Source organism: Triticum urartu, chromosome 3A, assembly GCF_056163025.1.
Source record: "Triticum urartu cultivar PI428250 chromosome 3A, HENAU_Tu73, whole genome shotgun sequence".
Lineage (NCBI taxonomy): Eukaryota > Viridiplantae > Streptophyta > Magnoliopsida > Poales > Poaceae > Triticum > Triticum urartu.
This window is the reverse complement of record NC_141875.1, coordinates 542,766,936-542,787,641: the sequence shown is the minus strand read 5'-3', so window position 1 is coordinate 542,787,641 and position 20,706 is coordinate 542,766,936.

Below are 20,706 nucleotides of genomic sequence, written 5' to 3'. Positions count from 1 at the left end.
TACCTCACTTGCGACATTGCTTTTAATGCGGTTATGCCTTTAAGTCGTGCTTCGACATGTAGGAGATATAGCCACATCGAGGGCGTTACAAGTTGGTAATCAGAGCCTTCCCCGACCTTAGGAGCCACCTGCTTGATCGAATCGTTGGCGTTGTTGAGTCTAGAAAAATGTTTTGAGTCATCTAGGATTATATATATCGGAGAGTTAGGAATTCTTTTTACTCCTCAGTCCCTTCGTCGCTCTGGTGAGGCATCCTGATGTAGAGTTTTGACTCTTCTCTTCTCAAATTTCACTAAAAAAAATTTTAGGATCACGCGGGTATCTTGGAATCGTTTCGATGGTTTTGTGACGAGAACATTGTTCTTGGTGCCTCCTGTCATTTAGGGGTTGTGGCAGTGTCCTGGGGAGTTGAGCTTCGAGGTGTTGTCGTCACAATTTTATCTTTGAGATTCTGGAATACCTGAGTTTCGCTGACATCTAAAATCTCTTTTATGCAGTTGTTGGTGAGATAACCTCGACGCCACCCAGTACTGGGGTGGGAGTTTGGGAGTATTGCCATAACTTGTATAACGGATGCTTTTCGAAGGTTGAGGTAAATGATTTCCGAAGGTTCCTTGGTTATGTGTTGAAGGATGGATACAGCTGGATGTAGGATTTGCTAGATTTGGGTGAGATATTATGCTTCCCCTGTACCCCAACACCTGATTCCATAACCGGGAAGGTTCGGGAGTTTCATAGGTGGGAATTCCTGTAGCTCTAGTAATTCTTCCGTGGATATTTGGTTTGAGATTGGGTAATCCTTACCGAGTATTCGTTCTTGCCCGTACCTTGTTGGTTTATTCTTCTACCTCTATCTAAGTGGCTTCTCAATTTATGGAAATGTGACCATTTCAATTGGAATGCATTTGTTCATTTTGTTCGGATGTGAAGACTATATGTTGCAATTTCAACCCATTTGATTCAGCTTCAATATTTGTCTGTCAATATGCTAACGGATGTCAACCTCTTTAGGATGGCTCCTGCTAAGGGCAACAATCAGAATCAGGATCCGCCACCACCACCTCCACCTCTGGAGGCATGGCAAGCTGTGATGGCCGCTACCAATGCAAACACGCAGCTGATCATGCAAATTCTGCAAGAGCGCAACCAAGGGAATCATGGCCATGGCAACAATCAGAATTAGTTTGCTACACTCAACCAGTTCCTTGCTAACCAGCCAAAGACCTTCAGCAACTGTGTTGAGGCCTCAGACGCTGATGATTGGCTTGTGGACATATGCAAGCATTTCAAGTGCAGTAACGTCAGGCCTGAGGACTTTGTCAAGTTTGCCTCCTTCCAACTCAAAGACCAAGCTGCAGAATGGTTTCAGTAGTACAAAGATTCCAGAGGAGGCCGTGTGATTACATGGTATGAATTCCGTCAAGACTTCAAAGCTCATCATATTCCTCAGAGTGTGGTTGAAAGCAAGCGTGAGGAATTCTGCAACCTGAAGCAAGGCACTATGTCTGTTTACCAGTACAACATCATGTTTCAGAAGCTCACCCGTTTCGCTAAGAAAGACGTCCCTGACGAGAAGAGCATGATGTACTAGTTCAGGGGTGGTCTCAGAGAAGAACTCCAACTTGCTCTCGTCCTCTTTGAGCCCAAGAAGTGCGATGAGTTTTACAATATGGCAATGAAGCAAGAGGCTGCCCAACTGAAGTGCGATGCTTCCAAGAAGCGAGTCAGAGATGCAACTCCTTCTACCTCAACTCAAGTGGCTAAGCAGCAAAAGTATTGGCTGCCTCTTCCTCCGTTCCGTCAGCCTTATCAGTAGAAGAGCAAAGGTGGCAATGGATCTTCCCACCCACCCAACCATGGCTTTCAGAACAAGACTTCGTCTCAAGCTCCAAGATCAAGTGCTACGTATCACCGTCCGCTTTTAGAGGTCACGTGCAACAAGTGCCAACAGAAGGTTCACTATGCCAACAAATGCTTCAATCAAAGGCGTCTTCCTCCTCCTCCTGTGAGATCTGCAAGTACAGCTGTGGTCAAGCATAACCCCAAGCACGCCTGTAACATCCCAAATTTTCAATTTGGAATGTTATACATAGATCATCATGCATATCATATTTTTCTTGCATTTTGGTTGATCCTAAAAATTTCACGCAACTCAAGGACCTCCGGAGAGAGTTGGAGATTTCGTTATTTTCATATTTGAGTTTTCTCAAATTTTGAAAAAGAGGATCATTTGATTTATTTTATTTTATCTTCAATTATTTTTCCAATATCAAAATATGAGAGAGGGAATAATATGACTTTCCAAAAACTTAGGAAAAATGAAGATTTAATAAATAGATCAATTTTGTTTGCCGGAGTTTTATTTGCATTTTATTTGGATAGGGAAAAATGCGCGTTTTCGAAAATTGCATTTTAGGTCCGGAGAAAAGTTCATTTTTTTCGGCTCATTTTTAGGAGTCGGGGAAAATTTACTTTAGATTTTTCGGAGCTTGTTTAGTTCTCTTTTTGTTTTTTTTTCTGCGCGCGGAAACTATTTAAAAAAAAAGATAGCCAAGGCTCAGCCGGGCCAAGGCCCAGGCCGGCCACAGCCCCAGCCGCCGCTGCGCCCCTGCGCCCAGGCGCGCCAGCGCAAGGCCAGGAGGCCGCCGCCGCCTCTTGCTCCTGTACCGAATCCTAAAAGGATTCTAGGGTGCCCCTTGCCCCTTTTTCCTTATTTCGTTATTCCTATTCCTAGTCTAATTCTTGTCCCCTACCCCAAGTAAACCCCCCCCCCCCAATATAAATACCCAAGCACCCCCCCCTCTAAATCATCAAACCCAAAGCCTAGAGCTCCACCACACCCCGCGCCGCGCCACCCCTCACCCGCGCGCCGCCCTAAGCCGCCGCCCGCGCCCTGCGTCACCGCCGCCGCCGCCGCACCTTGCCACCGCCGCCGGAGCCCCTCGCCGGAGGTTGCCCCGCGTCTCTTTTTCTCGGATCGTTTTCTTCTAATCGTTCCGATTCTTTTCTTCTCTAAACCGTTCCGGTTTTCTAGATCGGTTTTTCGTTCGGTTTTCTTGTCCGAAACCCTAGATCGGATTCGTTTTCTTCTCCGATTTAGTTGCCTTTGGACCGTTCGCCGGACCATTCGTCCTAACGAACGTGATCACCGGATTCTTCTAGGTTAACGACGTCCGTTCGTTTCACCGTTCTTCTTTTTCTTTTCGTCGGATTTATTCCGCGATCGCGATCTCAGATCCGATCTTCTTTCTAGTCTTTCTTCTCGCTCGTTTATCGGAATCAGGTGATTCAAGCGCCTGGAGTTTCGTTTCGAAACCGCCGTTCCATCTAATCAACTTAAAAAAGTTTTTGCCCCGGTAAAATTTGACCTAGTTTCAACTTGCTAGAACCGAGTTGTTTTCTTCCACCGTTTGTTTTCCGTTTCTTTGTTCGGTTCGTTCTTTCTTTGCAACCGGAGTTCTTAATTTAAACTTTCTGGTTCGTTCTCTTGTTCGAATTTTACATGTGCATTAGATGAGTACTTATTGTGTGCTTGTTGTTTGTCTGCGATAGATTACCCGGATTGCGCCGCTTGTTACTTCGAATCCCTAGGACTCGCGGATCATCAGCAAGGCAAGTAACACTTTGATCATACCTTTTCTACAACCCACGTTTTATTGCATTAGATCAATCCTCTCACATTGCATGATTAGGATCTAATTAAATTGTGGGATGGGAAGTAGATGAGGTAGTACCTATTACCTGTATTATTATGAAACCTTGGGAGTTACTTCTACGTTTGCTTATTATGCCATGCTATGCTAGTAGACGTGGATTGGGTGAGTGATATCCATGACAGATGTGAGTTGATAATTTTAATGGTTTATCTAAGGTGGCAACTTAAACACACATCTGGGTGGATTGAGGCACCTGATGTCTATCAGGACTTGCCTGTCTTTTTTTGGACCGCCACCCAGGCTCAAAGGGATCATAAGATAATTCATGCTAGAAACTTCCATGTGCAGCCACATGCTACTATGGGCTCTAGCATAGTTGACTAAGTTGTGCGAACTCTTACGGGGTGGACTAGCAGATGTAGGGTATGTAGGTGTACCGGTCTACCCCACATGTAAGGTGCTAGTGCTTCTGAAAGACTATGTCTCGGTCATCCGTTTCTCAAACACCATGTAGTGCGAGAAAACAAACGGAGGCGATCGAGTCGTGTGGGGAAAAGTGCGCAAACCTCTGCAGAGTGTACAAACTAATCATGATTAGCCGTGTCCCCGGTTATGGACAACTTGAGTATCTAGTACTTGAATATCATGTGAATCTCGACATGTTACTTCTAATTAATGTTGTTGGGTTTTAATTGTACTTTTAATTGGGATTGAGAATGCTGTCAACCATTCTCAATGTTTCACAACCACCATGATAGTTAAATAAACTTATTCCTTTGCAGTAGGGAAAAACTGGCTTTACGCAAAACTGTAACCATAGAGCTTTCCACCAGCCAAATATGCATATAGTATAGTTGTTGCATTCCATTACTCTCTATGTGTTACTTTGCCAGCATATTCCATGTGCTGACCCATTTTCGGGCTGCAACTTCTCATGTTGCAGACTTTTCAGACAATGAGTAAAGAGCTTTTAGGTCGTGGTTCTATACTCAGTGATGCCGCTGGAGTTGATGGACCCATTTATCTTCCGAGTCTTCCGCTATTGTCGATATTAGATGGCCTTCAGCCATATTTATTGTAATAAGTTCTTTTTGAGCCATTGATGTAATAAGTGTGTGATTGCAACTCTGCTATAAATCCTTGATGTACTGTGTGGTGTCAGCATTACTGATCCAGGGATGACACCGTAGCAAAGTAGACGTGATCCATTCGGGTCAGGTCGCTACAGAGATGGTATTAGAGCACACGCTGACTGTAGGACACGACCACTAAGTTAAAGCCATAGATCACCCTTCTCTTCTCATTTTCTAACTCCTCATCTTTTCTACTCTTTTAGGATGACGCACGCGAAGATTAAGTACGCTCAACCGGATGAAGGCACACCATTTGGATTTCACCTGAAGGAAGTCACCAAGTACCTGAACATTGGATTACCAAGCTTCACGGGAACCTTCAACGCCACTCTGCCTGAAGAGGAGCGCTAGAAGATTCAAGCTCACGTTCCGGGAAGGACATTCACGCCAATCACGAAACCCATAGATAGTGTTTTCAATGCACCAACCTGGAGTCTGGGAATGAGCATGGCAGCTCATATCACCATAGGACGCATTGGAGAAGTTTACCAAGAAGACCTCAAGGACACTATCTACCAGATTTGCGGACGCCGTGATGAACAATGGGAGTTAGTCAGCACCAAGAAGGATAGATCCATTGCATCTTTCATCCAGGAGTTAAACCCGCACATTCGACGCCACGAGAACCAGATGTGCAATGATATGATAGAGTTGAAGAATGCAAAGGTAAGGATCATCGAGCTAGAAGGAGAACTGAAGGCTACACGCAAGGACTACATGGACGAGATCGTAGCTCTAGCAAGACACAACGTCGATCTTAAGCAGGAGATTGAAGAACTCAAGAGGAAGTTAGCATCCATGGAGGAAGACGAGTACGTCGCATGTCCGGATAATTACATCATCATCGACGACACCGATTCGGATCCAAGTGAACCCGACTTTGAAGACGAAGCTGGAGCGGACATCATGGAGTCTACCGGTTCAAATTTTTAGACGACCACCAGATAGTGGTAGTATTTCCCCATGTAAACATTATAGTTCGAGCACTTTTGCGATAGTTTTAGACCGTTTGTAAGCCCTTGTTTGATTGATTGAAGTGATTTTGTGTGCATTTGCTCATGTGCATTGGGGTAGTGTTTTCCCTTTAGACCTCTCTCTATTCTTATATATCGTCTTTTCTAAACCCTCGGATGCCTCCGAGACGTGACAATGGATTTCCACCGGAGCTCACTCAGTTGATCCAGCAGCAGAATCAGTTGATGCAGATGTTAGTTCAGAATCAGCAGAACAACAACAACAACCCACCACCACCACCACCTGTTGACCACTTAGCCCGTTTTCTTAGGCTGAATCCGCCGGTGTTTTCCAGTAGCACCGAGCCGATAGTAGCAGACGATTGGCTCCGCAAGATAGGAAGGGAGTTGACCACTGCAGGATGCACGGATGGTGAGAAAGTGAAGTTTACCGCTCACCAGCTTGACGGACCCGCAGCAGCATGGTGGGAGAATTTCACAGCCACTTACCCAGTTGACACTGTCACATGGGATCAGTTCCAGCAAGCTTTCCGCACTACCCATGTTTCAGCAGGAGCTATGGCCATAAAGAAGCGTGATTTTCGCAACTTACGCCAAGGAGGAAGGACAGTTGGCCAGTACGTTGACGACTTTAGCAAGTTAGCACGTTATGCCCCAGATGACGTTGCTACGGATGCAGCTAAGCAGGAGAAGTTTCTGGAAGGACTGAATGATGAACTAAGCATGAAATTGATGGTAGCGAGTTTCAACAACTACCAGGAGTTGGTAGATCGTGCCATCATGATTGAAGGGAAGCAATAGCAGATGGAGAACCGTAAGAGGAAGTATGGACAGGGGAAGTATAACTCTGGAGCCCAGCAGAAGCCCCGTTTTACCCCTAAACCGGGATTTCAGTTTCAGCACACCCATGGAGGAGGTAGCTCGCACAACCATAATGGCCACAAGAATGGTAATGGGAATGGAGGAAGCAACGGCCATAACCGGACCACCCCATCGACCCCAACCAAGAGAGACCTGAGTCAAGTCACCTGTTTCAAGTGTTCGAAGACCGGACATTATGAATGAATGTCCCGAAGGCCAGAATGGAAATGGCAATGGAAGCTCTGGGAAGAAGTCGAACCCTTTCAATAGGGGACAGGTGAACCACGTTAATGTGGAGGAGATTGAAGATCAGCCCGATGCAGTAATAGGTAAGTTTTTGGTTAAGTCATTTACTGCACTCGTTCTTTTTGATACTGGTGCATCGCATTCATACATATCAAGGGGATTTGTGGAAAAGTATAGCCTGCCCACTAGGATTCTTAAAACACCTATGCTAGTAAGCTCGCCAGGAGCAGAATACATGGCCAGACAAGGATGTTTCCAAGTACCATTGAGTATAGGAAGGCATGTATTCCCAACGGATTTAATTATTCTGGAATCCCAAGGGTTGCATGTGATTCTTGGTATGGATTGGCTGTCGATGTATGGAGGAAACATCGATTGCGCCAGTAAGACAATTTTGCTTACCACACCAGAAGGAAGAAGGATCAAGTATGTATCCCGGCATGTGCCAAACAGGACACAAGTGAATTGCCTAACAGGAGTTATGTAGGAGGAAGTACCAGTGGTAAAGGATTTTCCTGATGTATTTCCTGAGGAATTACCAGGCATGCCACCGGATAGAGACATTGAGTTTTTGATTGAGTTATTGCCAGGTACAGGCCCAATATCGAAGCGACCATATAGGATGCCAGCAAAGGATTTGGTGGAAATTAAGAATCAGATTAAGGAGTTATTGGATAAAGGTTACATTCGCCCAAGTTCTTCGCCTTGGGGATCACCCGTACTTCTAGTGGAAAAGAAGGATGGATCATTAAGGATGGTTGTAGATTATCGGGGGTTGAATGAAGTAACCATCAAGAATAAGTACCCACTGCCAACGATTAATGATCTGTTTGATCGGTTGCAAGGAGCTAAAGTGTTTTCCAAGATCGATTTGCGATCAGGGTACCACCAGTTGAAGATTCGAGAGCAGGATATTCCGAAGACAGCTTTTACCACGAGATATGGACTGTATGAGTATACCATTATGTCATTTGGATTGACTAACGCACCTGCCTATTTTATGAACCTGATGAACAAAGTGTTTATGGAGTTTTTGGATAAGTTCGTCGTAGTGTTCATTGATGACATCCTGGTTTATTCAAAGAATGAAGAGGAGCATAAGGAGCATTTGCGTTTGGTTTTGGAGAAACTAAGGGAACATCAGTTATATGCCAAGTTCAGCAAATGCGAGTTTTGGTTAAAGGAAGTTGGATTCCTCGGACACGTTATATCCGGAGAAGGTATAGCAGTTGACCCCACAAAGGTTGAGACCGTAACCGAATGGGAAGCACCAACAACAGTTGGAGAGATCCGGAGTTTTCTTGGACTCGCAGGATACTACCGAAGATTTATTGAGAACTTTTCAAAGATTGCAAAGCCTATGACGGAATTGTTGAAGAAGGATACTAAGTTCAAATGGACTAAGGAGTGTGAGGCTAGTTTCCAGGAGTTGAAGAAACGCTTGGTTACCTCACCAGTATTGATTTTGCCAGATCAGACCAAGGATTATGAGGTGTATTGCGACGCTTCACGTCAAGGACTTGGAGCAGTGCTTATGCAGGAAGGAAAAGTTGTTTCGTATGCTTCACAACAACTGAAGCCTCATGAGTTGAATTATGCCACGCATGATTTGGAGTTAGCAGCCGTAGTGCATGCATTGAAGACGTGGAGACATTTCCTCATTGGAAATCATTGTGAGGTGTACACGGATCACAAGAGTTTGAAGTACATTTTCACGCAGAAGGAGTTGAACCTCCGACAAAGGAGATGGTTGGAGCTCATCAAGGATTATGACATGAGATTGCATTACCATCCCGGAAAAGCTAATGTAGTAGCTGACGCATTGAGCCGTAAGAGCCATGTCAATACCCTAGTGACGGGGAAAATACCAAAGGAATTAGCAGAAAACCTTCGTGAGCTATGTTTGGAAATAGTTCCGAGAGGCTATGTAGCAGCATTGGAGATTCACTCAACATTGATGGATAAGATCAGAGAAGCTTAGAAATCTGACAAAGAGATTGCTGCTATAAAGGAGAAACTAGCAAAGGAAAAGCTAAGGGATTTCGTGAGGATGAGCACGATACCTTATGGTTTGAGGACCGTGTTTATGTGCCCAATGACCCGGAGATCAGGAAGTTGATTTTGCAAGAGGCACATGATTCACCATATTCGATTCACCCAGGGAATACCAAGATGTATTTGGATTTGAAGGAAACATTTTGGTGGACCGGAATGAAGAAGGATATTGCAGCATATGTAGCAGTTTGTGACGTATGTCAGAGAGTAAAGGCAGAGCATCAAAAGCCAGCAGGATTGTTACAACCATTGTCGATACCCGAATGGAAGTGGGATAAGATAGGCATGGATTTTATCACAGGGCTACCCAGGAAAAAGGCCGGATATGACTCGATATGGGTAGTAGTTGATCATTTGACGAAGGTAGCACATTTCATCCTAGTCATGTATATCCTGATCATTTGTTTGCATGGAGTTCCGAGGAGTATCGTATCAGATAGAGGAACCCAATTTACCTCAAAGTTTTGGAATCAGTTGCACGAAACTTTAGGAACCAGACTAGAGTTCAGCACAGCTTTTCATCCGCAGACAGATGGACAGACCGAGAGAGTCAATCAGATTTTGGAAGATATGCTGAGAGCTTGTGCACTAGATTATGGATCTAGCTGGGATGATAACCTGCTGTATGCGGAGTTTTCTTATAACAACAGTTACCAAACCAGTTTGAAGATGGCACCTTTCGAAGCTTTATACGGAAGGAGGTGCAGGACACCGTTCTCATGGGACGAAGTTGGAGACCGTCAATTCTTTGGACCAGATTTGATTAAGGAGTCTGAACGGAAAGTTAAGTTGATTCGCGATAGGCTCAAGGTAGCCCAGTCCAGGCAGAAGAGCTACGCAGATTCAAAACGCAAGGAGACAGTTTACGGAACCGGAGACAGAGTTTATCTCCGAGTATCCCCACTTCGAGGAGTTAAGCGCTTTGGAGTTAAGGGAAAGTTAGCACCGCGTTTCGTTGGACCGTTTAAGATCTTGAAACGTATGGGGGTCGCTTATAAGTTGGAATTACCAGAGGGACTGTCAGGAGTTCACGATGTATTCCATGTTTCTCAGCTGAAGAAATGTCACGCCGAGATGGCGGATATACCGCTAAGAGATACCGTGTCACTCGAAGCGATTCAGTTAAAGGATGACCTAACGTATGAAGAGAAGCCAGTCAAAATTCTCGATTATGCCAGCAGAATTACCCGCAGCAAGGTTATCAAGTTTTGCAAAGTTTAGTGGAACCACCACTTAGAGGATGAAGCCACCTGGGAAAGAGAAGAAGATTTGCTCAAGGACCACCCTCACCTATTTTCTAGCCAACCCGAATCTCGAGGGCGAGATTCATCTTAAGGGGGGTAGGTTTGTAACATCCCAAATTTTCAATTTGGAATGTTATACATAGATCATCATGCATATCATATTTTTCTTGCATTTTGGTTGATCCTAGAAATTTCACGCAACTCAAGGACCTCCGGAGAGAGTTGGAGATTTCGTTATTTTCATATTTGAGTTTTCTCAAATTTTGAAAAAGAGGATCATTTGATTTATTTTATTTTATCTTCAATTATTTTTCCAATATCAAAATATGAGAGAGGGAATAATAAGACTTTCCCAAAACTTAGGAAAAACGAAGATTTAATAAATAGATCAATTTTTTTTGCCGGAGTTTTATTTGCATTTTATTTGGATAGGGAAAAATGCGCGTTTTCGAAAATTGCATTTTAGGTCCGGAGAAAAGTTCATTTTGTTCGGCTCATTTTTAGGAGTCGGGGAAAATTTACTTTAGATTTTTCGGAGCTCGTTTAGTTCTCTTTTTGTTTTTTTTCTGCGCGCGGTAACTATTTAAAAAAAAAGAGCCAAGGCTCAGCCGGGCCAAGGCCCAGGCCAGCCACAGCCCCAGCCGCCGCTGCGCCCCTGCGCCCAGGCGCGCCAGCGCAAGGCCAGGAGGCCGCCGCCGCCTCTTGCTCCTGTACCGAATCCTAAAAGGATTCTAGGGCGCCCCTTGCCCCTTTTTCCTTATTTCGTTATTCCTATTCCTAGTCTAATTCTTGTCCCCTACCCCAAGTAAACCCCCCCTCCCCAATATAAATACCCAAGCACCCCCCCCTCTAAATCATCAAACCCAAAGCCTAGAGCTCCACCACACCCCGCGCCGCGCCACCCCTCACCCGCGCGCCGCCCTAAGCCGCCGCCCGCGCCCTGCGTCACCGCCGCCGCCGCCGCACCTTGCCACCGCCGCTGGAGCCCCTCGCCGGAGGTTGCCCCGCGTCTCTTTTTCTCGGATCGTTTTCTTCTAATCGTTCCGATTCTTTTCTTCTCTAAACCGTTCCGGTTTTCTAGATCGGTTTTTCGTTTGGTTTTCTTCTCCGAAACCCTAGATCGGATTCATTTTCTTCTCCGATTTAGTTGCCTTTGGACCGTTCGCCGGACCGTTCGTCCTAACGAACATGATCACCGGATTCTTCTAGTTTAACGACATCCGTTCGTTTAACCGTTCTTCTTTTTCTTTTCGTCGGATTTATTCCGCGATCGCGATCTCAGATCCGATCTTCTTTCTAGTCTTTCTTCTCGCTCGTTTATCGGAATCAGGTGATTCAAGCGCCTGGAGTTTTGTTTCGAAACCGCTGTTCCGTCTAATCAACTTAAACAAGTTTTTTCCCCGGTAAAATTTGACCTAGTTTCAACTTGCTAGAACCGAGTTGTTTTCTTCCGCCGTTTGTTTTTTGTTTCTTTGTTCGGTTCGTTCTTTCTTTGCAACCGGAGTTCTTAAATTGAACTTTCAGGTTCGTTCTCTTGTTCGAATTTTACCTGTGCATTAGATGAGTACTTATTGTGTGCTTGTCGTTTGTCTGCGATAGATTACCCGGATTGCGCCGCTTGTTACTTCGAATCCCTAGGACTCGCGGATCATCAGCAAGGCAAGTAACACTTTGATCATACCTTTTCTACAACCCACGTTTTATTGCATTAGATCAGTCCTCTCACATTGCATGATTAGGATCTAATTAAATTTTGGGATGGGAAGTAGATGAGGTAGTACCTATTACCTGTATTATTATGGAACCTTGGGAGTTACTTCTACGTTTGCTTATTATGCCATGCTATGCTAGTAGACGTGGATTGGGTGAGTGATATCCATGACAGATGTGAGTTGATAATTTTAATGGTTTATCTAAGGTGGCAACTTAAACACACATCTGGGTGGATTGAGGCACCTGATGTCTATCAGGACTTGCCTGTCTTTTTTTGGACCGCCACCCAGGCTCAAAGGGATCATAAGATAATTCATGCTAGAAACTTCCGTGTGCAGCCACATGCTACTATGGGCTCTAGCATAGTTGACTAAGTTGTGCGAACTCTTACGGGGTGGACTACCAGATGTAGGGGATGTAGGTGTACCGGTCTACCCCACATGTAAGGTGCTAGTGCTTCTGAAAGACTATGTCTCGGTCATCCGTTTCTCAAACACCATGTAGTGCGAGAAAACAAACGGAGGCGATCGAGTCGTGTGGGGAAAAGTGCGCAAACCTCTGCAGAGTGTACAAACTAATCATGATTAGCCGTGTCCCCGGTTATGGACAACTTGAGTATCTAGTACTTGAATATCATGTGAATCTCGACATGTTACTTCTAATTAATGCTGTTGGGTTTTAATTGTACTTTTAATTGGGATTGAGAATGCTGTCAACCATTCTCAATGTTTCACAACCACCATGATAGTTAAATAAACTTATTCCTTTGCAGTAGGGAAAAACTGGCTTTACGCAAAACTGTAACCATAGAGCTTTCCACCAGCCAAATATGCATATAGTATAGTTGTTGCATTCCATTACTCTCTATGTGTTACTTTGCCAGCATATTCCATGTGCTGACCCGTTTTCGGGCTGCAACTTCTCATGTTGCAGACTTTTCAGACAACGAGTAAAGAGCTTTTAGGTCGTGGTTCTATACTCAGTGATGCCGCTGGAGTTGATGGACCCATTTATCTTCCGAGTCTTCCGCTGTTATCGATATTAGATGTCCTTCAGCCATATTTATGGTAATAAGTTCTTTTTGAGCCATCGATGTAATAAGTGTGTGATTGCAACTCTGCTATAAATCCTCGATGTACTGTGTGGTGTCAGCATTACTGATCCAGGGATGACACCGTAGCACAGTAGACGTGATCCATTCGGGTCAGGTCGCTACAACGCCAAGGTCAACTTGATGAATGCAGCTCGGGCAGAGGACTCGTCAGATGTCATCATGGGTAACCTTCCTGTTAACGATATTCCAGCAAAAGTTGTTTTTTGACTTTGGTGCATCGCATTCTTTCATGCCATTCCCATTTGCATCGGAGAACAATTTTGGCACTAAGGCATTACATAAAGCATTGCAAGTTTTTTCTCCGGCTAAGCGTCTGAGTTCTAGCATGATGGTTCCGGATATTTCTATCATGATGGGTGATTTCAAGTTTCTGGCTTCTCCAATGGTCCTTGGAAACTCAGATATTGATCTTATTCTTGGAATGGATTGGCTTTCTAAGCACAAGGCTTGTGCCGCCAGGAAGATTCAATTGACACATTCGTCTGAGGATGTAATCGTCTTTGCCGCTCGGGATAATACCATCCGTCTGTTTTCTCTCAATGAGAAGGATGAGCTAGATGCCATCTCTCAAATTCCGGTTGTTTGCGAATATCAAGACGTCTTTCCAGAAGAGCTTCCAGGAATGCCTCCGCACCGGCCAGTTTAATTCGTCATCGATCTTGAGCCTGGCACGAAACTTGTTTGCAAAAGTCCTTACAAACTTGGACCTAAAGAGTTGAAGGAGTTGAAGAAGCAACTCGATGAACAAGAGCGTATGGGTCTCATCCGACCTAGTTCTTCTCCGTGGGGTTGTGGAGTTCTTTTCTTGAAGAAGAAGGATGGAACGGGCCGTCTTTGTGTCGACTACCATCCATTGAACAAGAAGACTATAAAGAACAAGTACCCACTTCCCAACATCAATGAGCTGTTTGAACAACTCAAAGGTGCTCAAGTATTCTCCAAGCTTGATCTCCGTATGGGCTATCATCAGATTCGCATTCGCGAGCAAGATATCCCCAAGACAGCATTCAGAACAAGCTATGGTTCATATGAATACACTGTCATGTCTTTTGGCCTTGTCAACGCTCTGCCAACATTCTCTCGCATGATGAACTTCATCTTCAACGCCTACACAAATGACTTCGTCTTGGTCTACCTCAATGAAATTTTGGTCTTTTCCAAGAACAAGGAAGATCATGCCAAGCACTTGCGTTTGGCTTTGGATAAGCTCAGAGAACATCAGTTCTATGCCAAGTTTTCAAAGTGCGAGTTTTGGCTCGATGAGGTTCTCTACCTTGGGCATATCATCTCTGCCAAGGGCATAGCGGTGAATCCTGAGAAGGTGTCTGCAATTGTGAATTGGAAACCACCTCAGAACGTGAAGCAACTCCGCAGCTTCATTGGGCTCGCAAGCTATTGTCGAAGGTTCATTGAGAACTTTTCAAAGATCGCGAAGCCTCTCTCCAACCTTCTCCAGAAGCACGTCAAGTACGTTTGGTCTCCTGAATGTGACATTGCTTTCAACACCCTGAAAGAGAAGTTGGTCACTGCTCCAGTTCTGACTCCTCCTGATGAATCCAACCCGTTCGAGGTCTTCTGTGATGCTTCCCTTCAAGGTCTTAGTGCAGTGTTGATGCAAGAGAAGAAAGTTGTGGCTTATACCTCTCGCCAGTTGAAGCCCAATGAAAAGAACTACCCCACTCACGACCTCGAGCTGGCGGCAGTTGTTCATGCTCTTTTGACTTGGAGACATCTCTTATTGGGAAGAAAAGTGGACATCTTCACAGACCACAAGAGTCTCAAGTACATCTTCACTCAGCCTAATCTCAACCTCAGGCAGACTCGTTGGGTTGATATGATTCAAGAGTATAATCAGAGCATCGAATATACTCCAGGCAAGGCCAATGTAATTGCTAACGCATTGAGCAGGAAGGCTTACTGCAATAGTTTGATTCTCAAGCCTTACCAACCCGAGCTTTGTGAAGCTTTCCGCAAACTCCATCTGCAAGTTGTTCCTCAAGGTTTTCTGGCCAACCTTCAAGTCTCTCCTACTTTGGAAGATCAGATTCGTGAGGCTCAATTTCTTGATGCTATGGTGAAAAGGTGAAGATTGGGATTGCCAAGAGTCAACCCAAGTACAAGTGCTATCGCCTTGATGAGAAGGATACTCTATTCTTCGAGGATTGCATTGTTCTGCCTAAAGGTGAACTTCGTAAAGTCATTATGAACGAGGCTCACAATTCACTCCTCTCTATCCACCCTGGAAGTACAAAGATGTACCATGACCTCAAGAAGTCGTATTGGTGGACTCAAATGAAGCGTGAGATTGCTCAGTTCTTGAATGAATGTGATGTCTGCAGAAGAGTGAAGGCAGAACACCAACGACCAGCTGGTCTCCTCCAACCTCTTGCCATTCCAGAATGGAAGTTTGACCATATTGAGATGGACTTCGTGACTGGATTTCCAAAGTCCAAGCGTGGCAATGATGCTATCTTCGTTGTCATCGACAAACTCACTAAAGTGGCTCATTTCCTTCCTATCAAAGAATCCATAACAGCAGCTCAATTGGCAGAGCTATATACCTCCCGGATTTTCTCTCTGCACGTCATTCCACAGTTGATATCTTCAGATCGTGGCAGCATCTTCACCTCCAAGTTTTGGGATTCTTTTCAGAAGGCCATGGGCACCAACATCCGTTTCAGCACAGCTTTTCATCCCCAAACTAGTGGCCAAGTCGAGTGTGTCAATCAGATTCTTGAAGATATGCTCAGGGCTTGCGTTATCTCTTTTGGTATGAAGTGGAAAGACTGTCTTCCATATGCCGAGTTTTCCTACAACAATAGCTTTCAAGCGAGTTCGGGCAAGGCCCCATTTGAAATTCTCTATGGCAGGAAGTGTCGTACTCCTCTTAACTGCTCAGATACTGGTGAACGTCAACTTATTGGAAATGACTTGATCACAGAGGCAGAAGAGATGTGCAAAGTCATTCGTGATAATCTCAAAGCTGCGCAATCGCGCCAGAAGAGCTACTATGATAGTAAGCATCGTGATTTGGCTTTCGAGATCGGAGACCATGTCTACCTCCACGTCTCTCCAATGAAAGGTACTCGTCGCTTCGGTATCAAAGGAAAGCTTGCCCCTAGATACGTGGGTCCTTTCAAGATCGTCAGCAAGAGAGGCGATCTCGCCTATCAACTTGAGCTTCCCTCCAACTTTGCAAACGTGCACGACGTGTTTCATGTCTCTCAGCTCCGCAAGTGCTTCAAGACCCCTGACCGCACCGTCAACTTCGAAGACATTGATCTCCAAGAAGACCTTTCTTATCGTGAGCACCCAGTTGCTATTCTTGAAGAAACTGAGTGCAAGACTCGCAACAAGTCAATCAAATTACTCAAAGTCAAGTGGTCACATCATTCCGACCGTGAAGCCACCTGGGAACGCGAGGATCACCTCCGTTCTGAGTACCGGAGTTTTTCCAGTCCTAGATCTCGGGATGAGATCCTTTCGTAGTGGTGGAGTGTTGTAACACCCCAGATGTAAAACTTCCCATTTTGGCAATATATCCATCTTGTTCTTGATCTATTCCAAGTGGTTTTCCTCTTTGTGGGTTTCATTTGGGTTTGTTTTGTTTGTCTTTGCATTATCTTGTCTTTGCTTTGTCATATTTCTTTTGTCATCCATTATTGCACTATGGCCTCATCATATGTTTGCATCATGTGCATATCTATGTTGTGTTGTGCTTATGTGAACTTGCTTTTCCATGATATTCATGCATGATATGTTGTTGCATGTTCTATGTGTGATCCATGCATCACCACCTCCATGCATCACCACCTCTCCTTCTATTCCTTTCTTTTGACAAGTGCCATTTTACCCTCCTCCTTAATGTTCAGTTTTTGCCTCAATGTTCTATCACCATGTCATTTACCTCCCTGGAATATTTCAGCTTTATTTAAGTCGTTTTGGTTAGGTTTTAAAATGGCTCAAGTTTGAATTCAATTCAAACTTGAATTATTTTACTTCCTCTAAAAATTCCTATGACAATTTTATAAAATAAAGCAATATCTCAGGATCATGAGAATATCTTTATAGATCTCATACACCTGTCCTATGTTCCTGTGCTTTTTTGTTTTTATTTTCTGTCTGAGGAAAATGAGTAAAGAGCAGCAGCAGCCCCCCTGGGCCTCGGCCAACCAGGCCGGCCCAGTGAGCACCCGCGCCGTCTCAAGCCAGCCTGCGCGTCGCCTGCCTTCTCCTTTCCTCACCCACACCGCGTGCACCCCTGCTAAACTCTCACCATGTGTCATCCGCGGCCCCACCTGTCGGCCTCTGGCTACAGGCGACCCACCACCCGGCTTTTCGTCCACCTCCAGCTGCTCGCGCACATGGCCACGGCCGAGAGCATCGCCGCTCCAAACCCTCGCCCTAGCCCCTACTTGACTCCTCTCCTTGCCCAACCACTTGCTAGGGTTTCCCTCTACCTTCAGCCGCCGCCAGGCTGCCATAACCACCAGATCCACCGCTAGAACTCTGTCCTGAGCGCACTTGAGAGCGTGACCTCGTCACGAGGGTGCTCTCCGGCCACCTCCACCCCCAGATATCGTGTTCTTGTTCTTCCTCGTCATCGTCTTCATCCACGACGTCGACTACGGTGCCCAGGACGACAAGTTCCTCGACGCCCTCTGCTTCCATCTTCTTCACGGTCAGGACCGAGCCGAGGTTCAGAGATCTACTTCGTCGCCGCCGGCTCGTCGCCGTCGACCCCGTCGTGTCTTTGGGTGACCTGGGTAACACACCTCCCTCTCCCATCCATATCTTTTGTGTTTAGGCACTGCTAGGGTTCGTTCGATTCGTGTCCTTGCCGTGCTCTCGGTGATCCGGCGAAACCTATTGTTATCTTTTGCTCGCGTAGATGCAGTCGCGTCTCCGCGCTCCGGTTCTCGCCTAGCGCGCCCCTCCGCTGGCCTCACGCCCCATCCTTCACGTGTGCGCTCGAACGCGAGGAGCGGCAGCCTCGCCCAGCCTTGCCGCCGCCATACCCCAGACAAGCATGAGCTGCCGCACGCGCACTCGCACCTTCACAGCAACTTCGCCTGCACACGCGCACTCACACCACTTATCCACGCGCCCGCTCCCCGCGCGCCCGGTTTTGCCTCACGCCGCCTCGCTTGCTTCCCTGCTCGCCGCGAACACCGTGGCCCCGAGCAGAGCTACGCTCGTGCTCGAGCGCCTAGTCCTCTGTTGCACGCGCGCAACCACGCATGTGCTCCCCTCTCAATCCCGTGCGCCCGCCGAAGCTCCACTGCTCCGCTAGACGCGTCGCCACTCGCCGGTGCCGTCACCGTCTTCCCTGTGCATGTATGGAGAAGATAGCCATGGCCCTGGGTTGAGTCAAGTAGAGCCGAGCCCCTTGCCAACAAGCAAACCGACCCTAGCCTAGTGTTAGCGACCCGTCTCATCCACCCTGCAGAACAGGGTTTGAATCCCCCCAAGGGCAGTTTATTAGAGCCTCCTTTTTTCTCTCTTCTGGGATCGCTGTTTCTATGACAGAAGGGTCCTACCAGTCAGCCTCTCAGCGCCCTCCTCCTTCTATTTTTTCCTTATCCCCGCGTTTTCCATTTATGGCAAGTCCCCATTTTCCATTTCGGACAAGTCCATATCTGGACGTTTCCAAATAAGGAAAATGCCATTTCTGTCATATTCCATTTAGGGCAGTTTCTAACTTATTGCACTTGTGATGATTTTTCTACAGCAACCCCAACATATTATATATGTTTTGGGGGTAGAAAAATCTCACCAATCTCGTGGTGGCATTAGTTTCTGCATTTGAGCAAGTTCATAAACATGTCATTTCACATCATGATGTTGTTTTGCCATTTTCGTGTGTTTTAATTCAATCATGCCATGAGGTTGCTTTGCATATGGATAGCTTCATTTTCATGTCTACTTCATGCTAGATTTTGTTCCATGCCATGACATGCCTTGTAGTGAGTTAATCAAGCTTGTAAATATGCCATGTTGAATCTGTTTTTGTCATGCCCTGGAATTTCACTAAGTCTGAATCTGTTTATGTTTTTGCTATGTTCACATGCTTGCAATTGTATTTTCTGATCCCTTTTGGCTCAAGGTCACTAAGGGACTTTTGTTATATGCTTAGAGTAGCTTCATGCCATGCCTTTCTTTGCCATGATATGTTCCTGTAGCATGTAGTTTTCATGCTCTAAAGATTGCTTCCTGATGATAAAGTCCAGACTTGTGTTAATTTCACAAAGTCTGAAACCTGTTATCATTTGCACTTTTGCCATGCTTGTTTGAACCTGTTAATGAGTGAATTAGCCGTAGTTCAGTGTTCATCTTTTGTCAAGAATCATTAGTGGATCCCGGGCATGTATTTTTTTGCCATCTTTGAGTGTTGTAGCATATTTAACTTGATGCATTTAGATGGCTACTTGCTGATTATCGCAGACCGGTGTCATATTTGTTTTGCTTGCCATTTCCAAACCGTGCATCCGATTCCGGTGATCTTTATATCGATTTCAACCGAAATCACCTCACCTTTCCAGTGGCACTCTTGGATTTCCGGTTGTAGATAACATGAAACTTAACTTAATTAATTAAAATGCACCAACCGCGTGTGTTACCGTGATGGTCTCTTCTCAGCGGAGTCCGGGAAGTGAACACGGTGTTGGAGTAATGCTTGACGTAGGTTGTTCTAGGATCACTTCTTGATCATAGTTGTTCGACCGTGCTTTTGCCTTCTCTTCTCGCTCTCTTTTGCGAATATGTTAGCCACCATATATGCTAGTCGCTTGCTGCAGCTCCACATCATACCTTACCTTACCTATAAGCTTAAATAGTCTTGATAGCCAGGGTGCGAGATTGCTGAGTCCCTGTGACTCACAGTTTACTTCCAAAACCAGATGTAGGGACCGATGATACCGCTCCAGACGATGCGCTTGAGCTCAAGTGGGAGTTTGATGAAGACTCTCGTCGTTACTATGTGTCTTTCCCAGATGATCAGTAGTGGTGCCCAGTTAGGGCGATTGTGGTTTTTGTCGCATTTGGTGGTTGATCTTTATTTTGGTACCGTAGTCGGACCCTAAGTGTATTGGATGATTGTAATGACTTATTTATGTTTTTGTGTGATGTGGCGATTGTAAGCCAACTATGTATCATTTCCCCTTTATTTATATACATGGGTTGTTTGCGAAGATTACCTCACTTGCGACATTGCTTTCAATGCGGTTATGCCTCTAAGTCGTGCTTCGACACGTAGGAGATATAGCCGCATTGAGGGGGTTACAGTGATGCATAGCAACGAGAGGGGAGAGTATCGTCTACGCACCCTCGTAGACCGTTAGCGGAAGCATTATGACAACGCAGTTGATGTAGTCGTACGTCTTCACGATTGACTGATCTAGCACCGAAGTACGACACCTCCGCGATCTGCACGCGTTCGGCTCGGTGACGTCCCACGAACTCACGATCCAGTAGAGCTTCGAGGGAGAGTTTCGTCAGCACGACAGTGTGATGACGGTGATGATGTTGCTACCGGAGCAGGGCTTCGCCTAAGCACCACTACGATATAACCGAGGTGGGTTATGGTGGAGGGGGGCACCGCACACGGCTAAAAGATCAATGATCAACTTGTGTGTCTATGGGGTGCCCCCTTCCCCCGTATATAAAGGAGTGGAGGAGGGGGACGGCCGGCCCTCTCTATGGCGCGCCCTA